General features: G+C 40.4%; 1 protein-coding gene across 1 annotated transcript in view; it reads right to left on the bottom strand.

Moving 5' to 3' along the window:
- Positions 1–17,381, bottom strand: part of GALNTL6 (polypeptide N-acetylgalactosaminyltransferase like 6) — a gene marked incomplete at both ends in the record, with an annotated part of 1,149,883 nt that overhangs the window by 983,451 nt on the left and 149,051 nt on the right. The gene's annotated exons all lie outside the window — the stretch shown is intronic.

Below are 17,381 nucleotides of genomic sequence, written 5' to 3' on the forward strand. Positions count from 1 at the left end.
ACTTCTTGATGTTTTAGTGTGCACTATGATTACATTGCACCCTTTTACCTAGATTTTTGGCACCCATGTTCATAGCTGAGCTAAGTTTTTAATTTTATTTACTTTTTATTTACTTTATTTATTTACTGCACTTGTATGATATAAGATCCAAGGCTGAATTAAGCACATTAGACAATAAGGGTAGTTTTCTGTCCCCAACTTTACAGGGATTAGCTCCAGATGCTGTTAACCTTGAATGCTGATTTCTGGGTGCCTAAAACTTTCTTTTTCCCAGAACCCAGGGTGCTCACACTTTCAACTCTGTTTGTTGAGTTGTATTTTTATCCCATTTCTGGTCTTTGGAGATGTCTTTTTTATTTTTGGCTGGGCTGTGTCTTTTATACTTTGTCTATCATTATGATGTATTTCAAAAGGGTTAGGGGGCGTGGAGTAATTAACCTCAAAGTATGAATTTACAATACTTTCTCTACCAAAGCCTTGAAGATTACAAAGTGGAAAAAGAAAGTAAATTATTTGATATAATGTTAAAGATATTAATGATGGCTTGAAAAAACCACCACCATTTATGTGGGTGGCCATGGTATGGTACTATTGAACTGGGTACAATTCAGATATTCTGCCATTGGAATCCTATATAAACGTTGTGTTCTTATAGTTTTCTCCATTTCATAGTTGAGGAAACCTAGGCAAAGTAAGCTTAAGTGACCTGCCTGATATCAAAAACCGGAAAGTAACTGAGCAGAAGTTTGAAAATTTACTTAATTCTAAAACTGACACATTTTATATTACCTGATACCACCTCCTAAGTGTTAAGTAAAACTTAAATGATGTATTTTATAACTATATTTCAATGAAAGGTTCTTTTATTTTGATTTCATATGTATTCCAGATGGGTTTTTTTTGGGTTTTTGTTTGTTTTTTCAGTACGAGGGCCTCTCACCATTGTGGCCTCTCCCTTTGCGGAGCACAGGCTCCGGACACGCAGGCCCAGCGGCCATGGCTCACGGGCCCAGCCGCTCCGCGGCATGTGGGATTCTCCCGGACCGGGGCACGAACCCGCATCCCCTGCATCGACAGGCAGACTCTCAACCACTGCGCCACCAGGGAAGCCCCAGCTGTTTTTTAATGATCCAAGAAACGCCCACTATTTTGCAACATGAAGTAGCTGGGAAATACTTTTAGTTTTATGTCTTTTCTTTGAACGTCTATCTGCACTTCAGAAGTCATGATTATTAAAATCAAGTTCCAATTAAATTTATCCTTCATTGTCAGATTGACTTTGGAGACTTCAAAGTTGTTTTCATTTTGTTTGTTTTGGCTTCCTGGCTTGAAAGGACTTAGAAAACATTGAATTAAGATTTTAGAGTTTGGCTAAAACGTCACAGTGAACACATCTGTGACAGAGGCTAACAAAATGCTCATGAAACGCGTTTCCCCGTGTTGAATGCACAGCTCAACTACTATTATCAGCCTCTTACGGGGAGATGTGACCCTGTGCTATACTTGTAACGTGAGCTGAGCAGATAGGTTACAACGGAGACAGTTTAACATGGATGTACCCGGCCACCCACTCTCTCTTCCTACCCCTGATTGCTTGATGACATCTAAGCCACAGAATGAATGGCGCCGGAATCTCTGAGCAAGTTATTGGAGAGAAGCCACAAAAGAGACACATTCCCCCAAGAACATCGCTGAATTTACTTAGATAGAAGTCAACTTTTTAATCACTGAGATTTTTAGGGATGCAGTAGCAGCAAATATTAATACCTAGCATATATGACTAATTATACACCTAGGACCTTTAAAAATGCTAAATATTACATTATTTTTCAATGTTTTTTGCTAATTAGCTATTTGTCTTTTTAAAAATAAATTTATTTATATATTTATTTATTTTTGTCTGTGTTGGGTTTTCGTTGCTGCACGCAGGCTTTCTCTAGTTGCGGCGAGCGGGGGCTACTCTTCGTTGCGGCGCGTGGGCTTCTCATTGCGGCGGCTTCTCTTGTTGCGGAGCATGGGCTCTAGGCGCATGGGCTTCAGTAGTTGTGGCACGCAGGCTCAGTAGTTGTGGCTCGCGGGCTCTAGAGCACAGGCTCAGCAGTTGTGGCGCATGGGCTTAGTTGCTCCGCGGCACGTGGGATCTTCCTGGACCAGGGCTTGAACCCGTGTCCCCTGTGTTGGCAGGCAGCTTCTTAACCACTGCGTCACCAGGGAAGCCCCTACTTAAGTCTTAATGCATATTGTTCTATGAAAACCATCCATTTCCTGTAGGTTATTTAATCTGTTGTGACAGATCTGCCCCCATAATATAGATTACAAACCCTAATAAATATATGCAAGACATAAAGCAATAGGTTCATCTGTCTTGTGAATACAGATTTTTAAAAAACTGTATTGGAATCCAGGAATGTATCATAAGTGCTATATTCAATGACCCAGCTGAATTTATTCCAGGAAATTGATAGTTTAATACCAGAAAATTTAACAAGAGGCAACAGATGCACTGAATATGATTCATGATGAAACTGCACTGTTACGACTGTGTTGTGTGTCCTCAAAATTCATGTGCTGGGGTCCGAAAGCAAGTACCTTAGAATGTGACTGTGTTTGGAGATAGGGTCTTTAAAGAGGTAGATTAAGTTAAACTGAGTTTATCAGGGTGGGCCCTAATCCACTGTGGCTGGTGCCCTTATATGAAAGGAAATGAGGACACAGACACACACAGGGGGAAGACCGTGTGAGGGTACAGGGAGAATACTGCCACCTATAAGCTAAGAGAAGAGACCTGAGAAGAAACCAACCCGGCCGACACCTTGATCTTGAACTTCTAACCTCCAGAATTGTGAATAAGCAAATTTCTGTTGTTTGAGCCACCCAGTTTGTAGTGCTTTGCTATGGCAGCCCAAGCAAACGAGTACAATCCCCTTCCTTCTTTAATATTTATACATTCAGGGTAATAATTCCATGAAAAATTGGGCACATAATTAACTTTTCTGTTCATTCCTGAGTCATAAATTGTTCTACAATCACTCTAAGTCACAACACAAAGTCTAGATTAAATAACAAATCCAACATGTTAATCAACCTGCTTCAACTGCCATTTGAAGTAAAGACTTCCCCTCCCCCTTTCTGTTTTTTTTGTTTTTTTTTAAAGGAGATGAGGTGGATTTATAACTTTCTTTTTCTTTTTTTAGATGTTGGGGGTAGGAGTTTATTAATTAATTAATTTATTTTTGCTGTGTTGGATCTTCATTTCTGTGCATAGGGCTTTCTCTAGTTGTGGCAAGCGGGGGCCACTCTTCATCGTGGTGCGCGGGCCTCTCACTATCGCGGCCTCTCTTGTTGCGGAGCACAGGCTCCAGACGCGCAGGCTCAGTAGTTGTGGCTCACGGGCCCAGTTGCTCCGCGGCATGTGGGATCCTCCCAGACCAGGGCTCGAACCCGTGTCCCCTGCATTAGCAGGCGGATTCTCAACCACTGCGCCATCAGGGAAGCCCCAGCACTCCCCCTTTCTGAATGCCAGAGCCATGACTGGCACCTGTCTTAATCGGGGGAAAAAATACAACTGGCCTCTGCTCTCTTACACCTCACCTGTTTCCTTAGTTTCTAACCGTGGTTTTGAACATTTTGAGAAGATGGGACAAAAGGGTGATAAGGTGACAGAGTACTTCCAACTTGGTTGGGTAGATTTCATGCTCTTTGGGAGATGGTTAAAAATGATCTTTCTCTGTAAGTTTTTTTTATGTTCTTTAGAGATTTTTGTTTCTGGGGACCTTTCACGTGCAACATTCATGTTATGGGTGAAGCATTCCACTTCCTAAGCCCTTGACTCATGTATGGTCCAAATCATGTGCACTTGTGCTTTTGAAGTCTTTCCTAAATGACCCACATCCACTTCATAGAAAATACCCACACATTTCTCGCCCCTGAAAAACCCTGAGAGGGCAGACCTATCTAGACACAGTAATCATTGCCTGCAGTATGGGAAGTTTGAGAAATGCGTGTGTTAAGTACTCTTCTTGTAAATATTCCCCATGTTTGTCAGCAAATTAAAAGTGTTGAGTGGACCTACCATATGTATTTAGTTCTTAAAGCCCATCCCAGATGTATTTTTGCACGGGAACCATTATATGCTCATCCTTTACTGATGTCCTGTGCAAGTACCACTCTATGCTGTAGCAAAGATGGTTATCAATCCCTGTATTCTTCAACCTATCAGCTCCCTTGTAATTAGGTAGGGCCAGCTTAGTTACTAGTTAGGTGACTAGTTTTGGTGAAATGGCTCTGAACAGATGTCATGTGAGTCACCTCTGAGCAAAGTCACTTAATATTGAATGTACAAACCTTCCTCTTCCCTTCTTAGACATCATGGAGTGACGTGTAGAAACGGTGGGGTCACAAGAAAGAAACACCCTGGACCTTTGAGTCCTCGTTTGGAAGTGATTCTGTGTGAAGGAGAAACTAGTCTTTATTTACAAAGAAACTGAAGTTTTGACTCCAGCAAAATCTAGCCTTTCCTCACTGCCCCCAAGGAGATACTAACAGAGCCTATAATACAGGCTTATTGAGAATAATAAATGGAACAATGGGAGCACAGTGCCTAGCACAGTGTTTACAATCCAAGGTTGGATTGTCACAGGGAGGATTAGTGGTTGCTATTGGCATTTCCCACTCGTTCCATTTCCGTAGCATATAAACGAGCTAACTGGTCACTAAGAAAACGTCAGTGGGAATAATGGACTTGTGTGATATTGCAAAGCCTACAAAACAAGACACATAGCAACCCTGTGATAAGAGGCTATTAGCAAAATTTTTCAAGTGTTATTAAGGAAGCATCATTTAGGAAGTCAATATTAACACCCTAATGTTCTGTAGAATCGTGTTGCTACTAAAATGGATGCGTGAGAGATGGCTGCAAAAATTATATCATGTTTCTTTCCTTCGGACGTGACAAAATTCATTTCTCTCTAAGATGCGGAATATAGAAAATATTTTATTAATTATATTACTTAAATATATAATTAAATCATTATGTCCTATAACTGAGTATTAATAACACTTTTATGAGTAAAACCTAAAGACTTGTTTATAATTTACTGTTTTAAAAACTTTTTGTCAGAGTTTTCAGAAATAACCAGCATGTGTCCGAGAGGGGACAAATTATTCTTTACATGCATTTTATTTATAAACAACCTTATCATTACCTGGCAATGTATTTTTCACTTCTGTGTTTATGCTGCAGTGAATTAGGGGGATTGTGAAAAGAGACCAGTTGTGAAACGTGGTAATTACGACTTGCACAGATATCAGCATGAATAAGGGTCTGAAACAAAGTGTATATAATAAATGGTGGCCTTCAGCTGTGTGGCAAGCCTGCTTTCATTGGTAATAGTATCTGGCTCAATGGGACTGGCTCAATCCCTAATAATGAACAAACAAAAAAGTTTAAATAAACCGACTGAGAAATTTGCAGACTATCAGTACATTTTGCAAGTCAAAACTTCACAGACATTGAAGACTTTTAGGATGCACGGCGTAATTAAAACAGAAAGGACGAGATTACAAAAGCAAAATGTCCAATTTCAGGAATGCTTTTCTAAATTCTAAAACAGAATTTGAAAAAAAAATAAAACAGAATTTGCTAATCAATGTATTATCAATTCATGATAAGACACTTGGATTCTCATTTCAGTTCAATAAATGAGTTAATATTTGTAAAGCATTTAAAGCAGAACCTGGTACATCATAAGTTCTATATACATGTTTTCTATAATAATAATAATTTATAATATAATGTAATGATATATAATTTATATTATAAATAATTTTTATTATTTACTGAGGATCTGTAATAACTAATCAAAGCAAGGGCTCTAGAAAATGTTAGCACTGTTCCCCCTTAGGTTCTGTTATGTGTTGAATTGTGCCCCCTCCTTAAATAATATGTTGAAGTTCTAAGCCCTTGTGCCTATGAATGAGACCTTATTTGGAAACAGGGTCTTTGCAGATAGAATTAGGTTACCATGAGGTCATCCTGGATTACAGGGGGCATTAATCCAATACGACTGGTGTCCTTGTAAGAAGAGGACAATCTGCACATAAACAGACACGGGATGATGGCCGTGTAAAGATGGAGCAGAAACTGGAGATTTACTCCCACAGACCAAGGAATCAGAAGGTGGAAGCCACAGGAGGGATCTTTCCCTAGAGGTTTGGCTCAGCCAACGTTTTGATTTTAGGCTCCTATAGCTTCCAGAACTCTGAGAGAATCAATTGCTGATGTTTTCAGCCTTCTGCTTCATGGTACTTTGTTATGGAAGCTCTAGGAGACTAAGACACATCCTCCACTTTTTTCCTCCAAAGGAAGACACGTCAGGAAATACTTGAGACCCAAGACAAAGCAGTATAAAAAAGCAGTATAAAAATGCAAACTTAAGGGTTTCCCTGGGGGCGCAGTGGTTGAGAGTCCGCCTGCCGATGCAGGGGACACGGGTTCGTGCCCCGGTCTGGGAAGATCCCACATGCCGCGGAGCGGCTGGGCCCGTGAGCCATGGCCGCTGAGCCTGCGCATCCGGAGCCTGTGCTCCGCAACGGGAGAGGCCACAGCAGTGAGAGGCCCGCGTACCGCAAAAAAAAAAAAAAACAAAAAAAAACTGCAAACTTAGAAACCCTAAATCCTATACTCGTCCCACAAACAACTTCCTTTCTCCTGCTGAAAATGTGAAGTGGGCTAGCCTCATCTGTGCATGGAGGTGGTGAGGGGGATAAGAAGCTGAATTCAGAATAACATTTGGTGAAAACAGAATATTGTTTAATATTTCTATAAATATCTTTATATTTTTGTTAGATTATAGTATTATATTCCACTAGTGTATATAGTATGTTTCATTATTTTGGTAACAGTTCCCTTTAAAGAGGAAGGTTCAATAATGCTATTTTTTCTATTGTGTCATTCAGAGAAATTCTAGCCGCCAGAAAGCCCTTGTAGAACATACTTCACCAAAACAGAGTGGATAATCCCTCTACGAAAAAATGAAGACCTAGAATTACATGATTTAGAGTGTTTCTAGTACAGTTTATAATAATATCCAGCCAAACATTCCTAATTTTAATAGATAATAATTTGGCATTTTTGAGAAGTTAATTGTATGAATTTGTACTGAAAGCAAGTTCAAATCCAAGTAGACCCAAATTGAAACCAGTAAAATATTTGCCATCTACTGTATTGCTTTTTAAAATTTGGTTTGAAATAAAAAGCTTTTTTTTTTTTTTTTTTTTGCGGTACGCGGGCCTCTCACTGTTGTGGCCTCTCCCGTTGCGGAGCACAGGCTCCAGACGCGCAGGCTCAGCGGCCATGGCTCACGCGCCCAGCCGCTCCGCGGCATGTGGGATCTTCCCGGACCGGGGCACGAACCCATGTCCCCTGCATCGGCAGGCGGATTCTCAACCACTGCGCCACCAGGGAAGCCCCAGCACTCCCCCTTTCTGAATGCCAGAGCCATGACTGGCACCTGTCTTAATCGGGGGAAAAAATACAACTGGCCTCTGCTCTCTTACACCTCACCTGTTTCCTTAGTTTCTAACCGTGGTTTTGAACATTTTGAGAAGATGGGACAAAAGGCTGATAAGGTGACAGAGTACTTCCAACTTGGCTGGGTAGATTTCATGCTCTTTGGGAGATGGTTAAAAATGATCTTTCTCTGTAAGTTTTTTTTTATGTTCTTTAGAGATTTTTGTTTCTGGGGACCTTTCACGTGCAACATTCATGTTATGGGTGAAGCATTCCATTTCCTAAGCCCTTGACTCATGTATGGTCCAAATCATGTGCACTTGTGCTTTTGAAGTCTTTCCTAAATGACCCACATCCACTTCATAGAAAATACCCACACATTTCTCGCCCCTGAAAAACCCTGAGAGGGCAGACCTATCTAGACACAGTAATCATTGCCTGCAGTATGGGAAGTTTGAGAAATGCGTGTGTTAAGTACTCTTCTTGTAAATATTCCCCATGTTTGTCAGCATATTAAAAGTGTTGAGTGGACCTACCATATGTATTTAGTTCTTAAAGCCCATCCCAGATGTATTTTTGCACGGGAACCATTATATGCTCATCCTTTACTGATGTCCTGTGCAAGTACCACTCTATGCTGTAGCAAAGATGGTTATCAATCCCTGTATTCTTCAACCTACCAGCTCCCTTGTAATTAGGTAGGGCCAGCTTAGTTACTAGTTAGGTGACTAGTTTTGGTGAAATGGCTCTGAACAGATGTCATGTGAGTCACCTCTGAGCAAAGTCACTTAATATTGAATGTACAAACCTTCCTCTTCCCTTCTTAGACATCATGGAGTGATGTGTAGAAACGGTGGGGTCACAAGAAAGAAACACCCTGGACCTTTGAGTCCTCGTTTGGAAGTGATTTTGTGTGAAGGAGAAACTAGTCTTTATTTACAAAGAAACTGAAGTTTTGACTCCAGCAAAATCTAGCCTTACCTCACTGCCCCCAAGGAGATACTAACAGAGCCTATAATACAGGCTTATTGAGAATAATAAATGGAACAATGGGAGCACAGTGCCTAGCACAGTGTTTACAATCCAAGGTTGGATTGTCACAGGGAGGATTAGTGGTTGCTATTGGCATTTCCCACTCGTTCCATTTCCGTAGCATATAAACGAGCTAACTGGTCACTAAGAAAACGTCAGTGGGAATAATGGACTTGTGTGATATTGCAAAGCCTACAAAACAAGACACATAGCAACCCTGTGATAAGAGGCTATTAGCAAAATTTTTCAAGTGTTATTAAGGAAGCATCATTTAGGAAGTCAATATTAACACCCTAATGTTTTGTAGAATCGTGTTGCTACTAAAATGGATGCGTGAGAGATGGCTGCAAAAATTATATCACGTTTCTTTCCTTCGGACGTGACAAAATTCATTTCTCTCTAAGATGCGGAATATAGAAAATATTTTATTAATTATATTACTTAAATATATAATTAAATCATTATGTCCTATAACTGAGTATTAATAACACTTTTATGAGTAAAACCTAAAGACTTGTTTATAATTTACTGTTTTAAAAACTTTTTGTCAGAGTTTTCAGAAATAACCAGCATGTGTCCGAGAGGGGACAAATTATTTTTTACATGCATTTTATTTATAAACAACCTTATCATTACCTGGCAATGTATTTTTCACTTCTGTGTTTATGCTGCAGTGAATTAGGGGGATTGTGAAAAGAGACCAGTTGTGAAACGTGGTAATTACGACTTGCACAGATATCAGCATGAATAAGGGTCTGAAACAAAGTGTATATAATAAATGGTGGCCTTCAGCTGTGTGGCAAGCCTGCTTTCATTGGTAATAGTATCTGGCTCAATGGGACTGGCTCAATCCCTAATAATGAACAAACAAAAAAGTTTAAATAAACCGACTGAGAAATTTGCAGACTATCAGTACATTTTGCAAGTCAAAACTTCACAGACATTGAAGACTTTTAGGATGCACGGCGTAATTAAAACAGAAAGGACGAGATTACAAAAGCAAAATGTCCAATTTCAAGAATGCTTTTCTAAATTCTAAAACAGAATTTGAAAAAAAAATAAAACAGAATTTGCTAATCAATGTATTATTAATTCATGATAAGACACTTGGATTCTCATTTCAGTTCAATAAATGAGTTAATATTTGTAAAGCATTTAAAGCAGAACCTGGTACATCACAAGTTCTATATACATGTTTTCTATAATAATAATAATTTATAATATAATGTAATGATATATAATTTATATTATAAATAATTTTTATTATTTACTGAGGATCTGTAATAACTAATCAAAGCAAGGGCTCTAGAAAATGTTAGCACTGTTCCCCCTTAGGTTCTGTTATGTGTTGAATTGTGCCCCCTCCTTAAATAATATGTTGAAGTTCTAAGCCCTTGTGCCTATGAATGAGACCTTATTTGGAAACAGGGCCTTTGCAGATAGAATTAGGTTATCATGAGGTCATTCTGGATTACAGGGGGCATTAATCCAATATGACTGGTGTCCTTGTAAGAAGAGGACAATCTGCACATAAACAGACACGGGATGATGGCCGTGTAAAGATGGAGCAGAAATTGGAGATTTACTCCCACAAACCAAGGAATCAGATGGTGGAAGCCACAGGAGGTATCTTTCCCTAGAGGTTTGGCTCAGCCAACGTTTTGATTTTAGGCTCCTATAGCTTCCAGAACTCTGAGAGAATCAATTGCTGATGTCTTCAGCCTTCTGCTTCATGGTATTCTGTTATGGCAGCTCTAGGAGACTAAGACACATCCTCCACTTTTTTCCTCCAAAGGAAGACACGTCAGGAAATACTTGAGACCCAAGACAAAGCAGTATAAAAAAGCAAACTTAGGGGCTTCCCTGGGCGCGCAGTGGTTGAGAGTCCGCCTGCCGATGCAGGGGACATGGGTTCGTGCCCCGGTCCGGGAAGATCCCACATGCCGCGGAGCGGCTGGGCCCGTGAGCCATGGCCGCTGAGCCTGTGAGTCCGGAGCCTGTGCTCTGCAACGGGAGAGGCCACAGCAGTGAGAGGCCCGCGTACCGCAAAAGAATCAAAAAACAAAAAACAACTGCAAACTTAGAAACCCTAAATCCTATACTCGTCCCACAAACAACTTCCTTTCTCCTGCTGAAAATGTGAAGTGGGCTAGCCTCATCTGTGCATGGAGGTGGTGAGGGGGATAAGAAGCTGAATTCAGAATAACATTTGGTGAAAACAGAATATTGTTTAATATTTCTATAAATATCTTTATATTTTTGTTAGATTATAGTATTATATTCCACTAGTGTATATAGTATGTTTCATTATTTTGGTAACAGTTCCCTTTAAAGAGGAAGGTTCAATAATGCTATTTTTCTATTGTGTCATTCAGAGAAATTCTAGCCGCCAGAAAGCCCTTGTAGAACATACTTCACCAAAACAGAGTGGATAATCCCTCTACGAAAAAATGAAGATCTAGAATTACATGATTTAGAGTGTTTCTAGTACAGTTTATAATAATATCCAGCCAAACATTCCTAATTTTAATAGATAATAATTTGGCATTTTTGAGAAGTTAATTGTATGAATTTGTACTGAAAGCAAGTTCAAATCCAAGTAGACCCCAATTGAAACCAGTAAAATATTTGCCATCTACTGTATTGCTTTTTAAAATTTGGTTTGAAATAAAAAGCTTTTTTTTTAACATAGTAAAACCTTATGTTTATATAACTAGGTATAAATTGTAATCATACAATTTCATATACAGTTGATCTTTGAACAACATGGGTTTGAACTGCTCAGGTTCACTTATACATGGATTTTTTAAAAATAAATTTACAAAAATATACATGTAGAACATTGTGTGCAAGACTTGTATTGAAGTGGATAACCTATCCTTACAAAGGCATAGGTGAGTGATATTTAATTTAAAAAATTAATAATGTGTTAGTTTTCTTACTATTTTATAACTTTGCTTTCAAAGAATTACATTACTGTACAGTACGCCTCTCACTCTTGCAACCGGAGAAACTGCGTATCAGCCTATCACCACAGGGAAGTGCTTTTTGTTTTTTTTTAATATAGCAATGTTACCAATATCATATTATGAACATAACTGGAATACCGTATGTCATAAAAATTTTGTTAACGAATCATTCAGTAGTGTATAGGGTAGGCTACCATGAGGCAATTGTATTGATTACACTAGGCAGCCGCAAAGCAACCACACTGCTGCTTCATTTTTCTCCATGTATACATCGTTAAAGCTGTAAATAAATATGAAATTTTTCACATTATCTTTTTATTTTTGGTATCTGGTGTTAGTAATATGCATCACATCTACAGTGTATTGTATCATATAAGACAATACTGATGTACTTACTGACAGATGATTCATCTTATAAACAGGGGATGTAAAGTTAGAGTATCAATAAATACAGTACAGTACTATGAATGAATTTTCTCTTCCTCATGATTTTTTAAGTAACATTTTCTTTTTTCTAGCTTACTTTATTCTAAGACACAGTAATACATGTAACAAACAAAATATGTGTTCATTGACTGCTTATGTTATCCATAAGGCTTCCAGTCACAGTAAGCGATTAGCAGTTACGTTTTGGGGGAGTCAAAAGTCATATGCAGATTTTTGACCCTGTAGGGGGTCAGCACCCCAACCCCTGCATTGTTCAAGGGTCAACTGTACATCAAACGTGCCTCAGGATCTTTTCCCTGACCAAACAAGCGAACAACAAATCTCATTGTCTAAAAGATAACTCAAAGCAGAGTAACGAACATAGTCTTAGTTAAAAGGATCAATAACAGTACTAACAAGTTAAAGGAATGATTTAATAACAAGATCTAATCATATAACTACTGTATATTAAATTGTTATATCCTCAGAAGAGAGCAGTGTAAAATATATTGGGAATTTTAAATATTGACTTTATACAGGTGTATGCCACAAAACCACATGGTAGAGGTGGAATTCATTTCCGCTTGGCACGTGAGTACCTTGAGACTACAGGCCACCGAGCCCTTTTGGAACGGGGTTTGGCCATAGAAATAGTTTTGGTCAATGAGACATGAGCAAAGGTGACACAAACAGAGGCTTGCCAAGTGCTCACACCACAGATTTTGCTTCTGAGCACCCCACCGCCACCTGGCAAACGAGCCGGGCTGCCCCCTACAGAATGCAGGATCATGTGGAGAAGGGTCCTGCAGCTGAGACCTCAGCCATGTAAGTTTTGCAAGAGTCTGTTACCCAAAGGGGCGATTCTTAAAAATACAGTGCTATTTTTATATAAATAAAATGTTTTCAAAAAAAAAAAACACACCAAATCAAGAGTGAAGACACAAAACAAATATTTCAGCATAGAAGTACTATAGCATTTGCTCTTCGATAATCACATACAAATAAATTGGTATGACACTTCCCATGCCATTTATGAAGGACAACTAAAGCTACTAGCATTAATTAGATAATTAACTAATTAGCACAGGACACGTGTAATGGTCTATGGACACATGGTGATATAATTCTTGCCTCGAGCCCTGTGGAATCAAACCCAGTTCCTTTGCTATTACAACCTGGTGTGTGACATAGTGCCCAGCAGTGACAGGCTGTGGGGTATGCACACCAGAAGTGCAATAGGGGACAGCTGCTCTAAGTGAGACAGGCGGGGGGCCTGGGACCTGGGACCCTTTGTTGTAGTGCTTGCACCTGGACAAACTTCCGGCAATAAAATACAAAGAAACTCTAAGGGACTAAAAGTAACTGCATGCATGAAAAGCTGGGGCAAATTATGGACAACCAGATACAGAAAGACCAAAAAAAACCAACTGCCACTTCTGAAGCGCGGGAGCAAAAGCAGGGTACCGCACATGCCCCCCCTCACACACCACCACCAAAGGGGTGGGCCGACCACCTAAGCCACTCCCCCAGCCCGAACCCTGGACACACCCCTACCCTCACCCCACATAAGGAACCAGCTGGCCTCGCCCCCTGTACCCCCCAGGGAGTGAGCAAGGGAACCCGTTGTTTGTTCTCACTCTCCCTGCTGCAGCAGGGGCCCCAAGAAAGCCTTGCCTGAATTTCCTGTGTGACCTCATCAATTTCTATTGATTGGGGAAGGCCAAGAACCCCGGCCCGTATCATAAACAGTGTGGTAGGATAATTCAGAAAGTGATTCTCAACCGGAGACTGGAAGTTGGGGAAGAAAATGGTAGGACAAAGGACGAGGGGCATTGAGTGGAGAGTTTTCCAGGCAGAGGGAAAGTCCCAGTGAGGGAGGGGGCCTGGGAACTGAAAGAAGTCCGCCCAGAGGCTGGGCTTCAGAGCTCAGTGACTGAGAGAGAAAACACTGGGGAGACAGGAGTCCAGAAAAACAAAGCAGTTCCTGATCATCTAAGGCCTCCTAAACCACGGTGAGATGGTGGGCTTTAACATAAACACCGTGAGTGTTACAGGGGGTGCAACCGGGGACCTGGGACCCTTTGCTGCAGTGCTTGCACCTGGACACACCTAGGGCAATAAAATACAAAGAAACTCTAAGGGACTAAAAATAACTGCATGCGTGAAAAGGTGGGGCAAATTAAAGAGACAAAATTCATGTTCTCTGAACATGACCCTATATGGAAATAGGATCTTTGCAGGTGTAATCAAGGTGTGAGAGCACAGTGGATCAGGGGGACCCTAAGTCTAGTGAGAGTGTCCTCATAAGAGAGAAAAGAATACAAAGAAACACAGAGGAGAAGGCAGTGTAAAGATGGAGGTAGAGACGGGAGGGGTGTGTCTACGAGCCGGACCACCAAGGACGGCCGGACATCACCGGAAACTAGGAGAAGGCAGAGGGCGGCTTCCCCCTTAGAGCCTCCAGCAGGAACTGGACCTGCCACATCCTCCATTTGGGATGTTTGGCATCCAGAACTCTGAGGGAATTAATTACTGTTGCTTTAAGTGACCAAGTCTGTGATACTTTGTTACTGCAGCCTTGAAAATTAATACAGATACCACTGCACTATTTGGAGCAGGGGAGGTCTGTCATTAAAAGTATTGGTCTGGGGCTTCCCTGGTGGCGCAGTGGTTGAGAGTCCGCCTGCCGATGCAGGGGACACGGGTTTGTGCCCCGGTCCGGGAGGATCCCACATGCCGCGGAGTGGCTGGGCCCGTGAGCCATGGCCGCTGAGCCTGCGCGTCCGGAGCCTGTGCTCCGCAACGGGAGAGGCCGCAACAGTGAGAGGCCTGCGTACCGCAAAAAAAAAAAAAAAAAAAGTATTGGTCTGGTTAGAATGGTGAGAGTGGGAAGTTGAGAACACAATAAGTAGAAGAAATTGCTGTACTATAACCAGTAATAAAGATTAGCATCAGAAGTGGCATAAGAAAATGGGGCAGCGCGGTTTCCCCTGGAGGAACCTGGAAATGTGTGCAGACACTTGTGGTTGTCATAACGATTAGGGGCTGCGCTGGACATTTACCGCCCAGGGCTCCGCATGCTAACGGCCTCTAATGTGTTGAGCGATTCTGTACAACTAATAATCCCACCTATAATCCCAACAGCACCTACCAGGAGAAACCGTGGGGAAAAAAAAAAAAAAAAGCAGAGTCAAATACTGTATATTTGTTTAGAATACTCAAGGGTCTTATTTAGCACTTGGCATCATGCTTTTAGGTTATGCTTTTGCTACTTTTAATTCGAAAAAAAAATCCAAATTTTAGATGCCACAAGAAACAAGTATCACATAAGAAGAGAATCTTTTTCGATGTTTAATATTATTTTTAATATTGAAATATTATGAAAGAAATGCAATGAAAATGTGAATAGAGTCGTACAGGTATTGCCAAATAGTAATAAATTAGAGTCTAACAAATAATAAATTATACATGTAGGGAAGAGAATAATAATTAGACAATAACCATTTCAAATAACGATGACATTTTTTCCAACACATTTTGTCAAGAGATGACATTTCAAGTAGAAGAAATATATCTGGGGGAAAAAAACACTAAGGGGAAAAAACTGCAAGCAGAATCATAAAGCTGTTATTCTGGATGTTAAGGGCCAATGACTAAAAGACTCAGCTGGGAAAACAGTTGATATATAAACTGAAACATTAAAGATTCTTTTTAATGGAAGGCCATGATCCATCATTTACTGCAAAGCCCAAACAAGGCACAAGTATACCTGTTGACATTGAACAAACATTCAGTATGCCCAAGAGCACACACTTGTTTATAATCTAGTAGCTTTTTTATCAAACTGAAAACACATTTTACAGTATGGATTCAGTTCTCTAAAGCTTTCCAGTGCTTGAAAGAGTAATGAGAAAATGTAAGTGGGTAGATGGTGGTTACTGTTGAAATATACTTAGAGCTTTTGGTACGACTGGTTGTTTCTCATATTCTTAGCTTTTTTTTTTTTTTCAACTTCTACTATCAAGTTATTGCTATAACATCTATTTGCTTGGAGCTATTTAAAATATCTTAGGCTAGGATATTGCTTTAAAATTTCTTAAAAATTTCAAGAGTAATTTTTCAAGGTTGCTTTCCGAGAGAAAGCTTAGAGTAGTCCTGTCCAATGAGAAACATTAGAACCATTCTTATTTGGCTTTATACATATCAATTCTACCATTCAGTGCTGCTGTTTAAGCCATTAGACTCAGTCATAAAAGTGATGGTGAATGAATATTTTCCCTTCCTTTCTCTGAATTTATTTCTGCAATATCTTCCCTTAATTTATTTCAGACAAATACAGTCATAGTTATTTTTAGATAGGGAAGACTAGATACAATTCAAATTATACTGTATCTTTGACCCTTCTTTTGAGTAGCAGGGTCTTTTTCCCTGATTCTGGATTCTAAAATATATTTCTCACTTTATATCCACTACTAGGTTAGGAAGATGTCGCCTCATACCATGTTATTTATTTTGAATGCTAATGAAAAAATGCAAGGTTAGCTTCTCCACTTCATTCAGTTCAATTTCATTCAACAAATACTTACTGAAGAGCTATTATTAGAGGTGCCTGAATGGATACAAGAAAACAAGGGAGAGGCCGGCCTTTTCGCAAGAAGATTACGTTCTATATGGATGTTAACTGCTGCAGGCGGGGTTCCCCGGGAAGCACAGTCCGACACAGAGATTTGTGTGCAGGAAGCTTATTAACAAGAAAGAGGAAAGGTAGCAGGACTGTGATGTAGTCACCACAAAACATCACCCAAACCAACAGGGAAGCGCGCAGCTGGAATGGCCTTCAAAAGGCACAGCTGGAGTGGTACTAAGACTCCGCTGCAAATTTGAGTCGAGTCTTAGTACCTCTTCATCGGTCATTTGACATGGGCTGCCTCTGGGAGGGAGGTACGACCTTGACCAAGGAAGCTCCGAGGGCCCCAGGGAAACTGTCAGACAGAAACACCCTGAGGATGCCCCCTGACACCACCTTCAGCAGCCGTGAGGGTTTAAACCTCTCCTTCCTGAAGAGGGGTCTGGGTGGTGTCACGCAGCTGCCACTACAATAACTGCTCACCTTCCAGTAAGTTAGAGTGTTCTTGAAAAACAACAGAAATGACGGAAAAGACAATATGGTCAGATGGCAGGAAATAACAGAGGAAGGCCATGGGGGTGGGAAAATGGGATGTGTTCAGGGCGCAAGAAGTAACATTAAGAAGGCGGGTTGGAGCCACACAATGAAAAGCTTTTCATTTCTTGGTGAGAATCTGTACTGCATGGGACGCAAAGGAAAGTTGGAACCATATACTCGCAGGTTTTACGTTCCTTGGAGAGAATCCTAATCATTGGAAAACACTGGAGATTTTTGATAGAAATATGATAAAATGGGACAGGGGCCTTATAAATGTGGG

The sequence above is a fragment of the Grampus griseus genome (assembly GCF_964374135.1).
Source record: "Grampus griseus genome assembly, chromosome: 6".
Classification (NCBI taxonomy): Eukaryota; Metazoa; Chordata; class Mammalia; order Artiodactyla; family Delphinidae; genus Grampus; species Grampus griseus.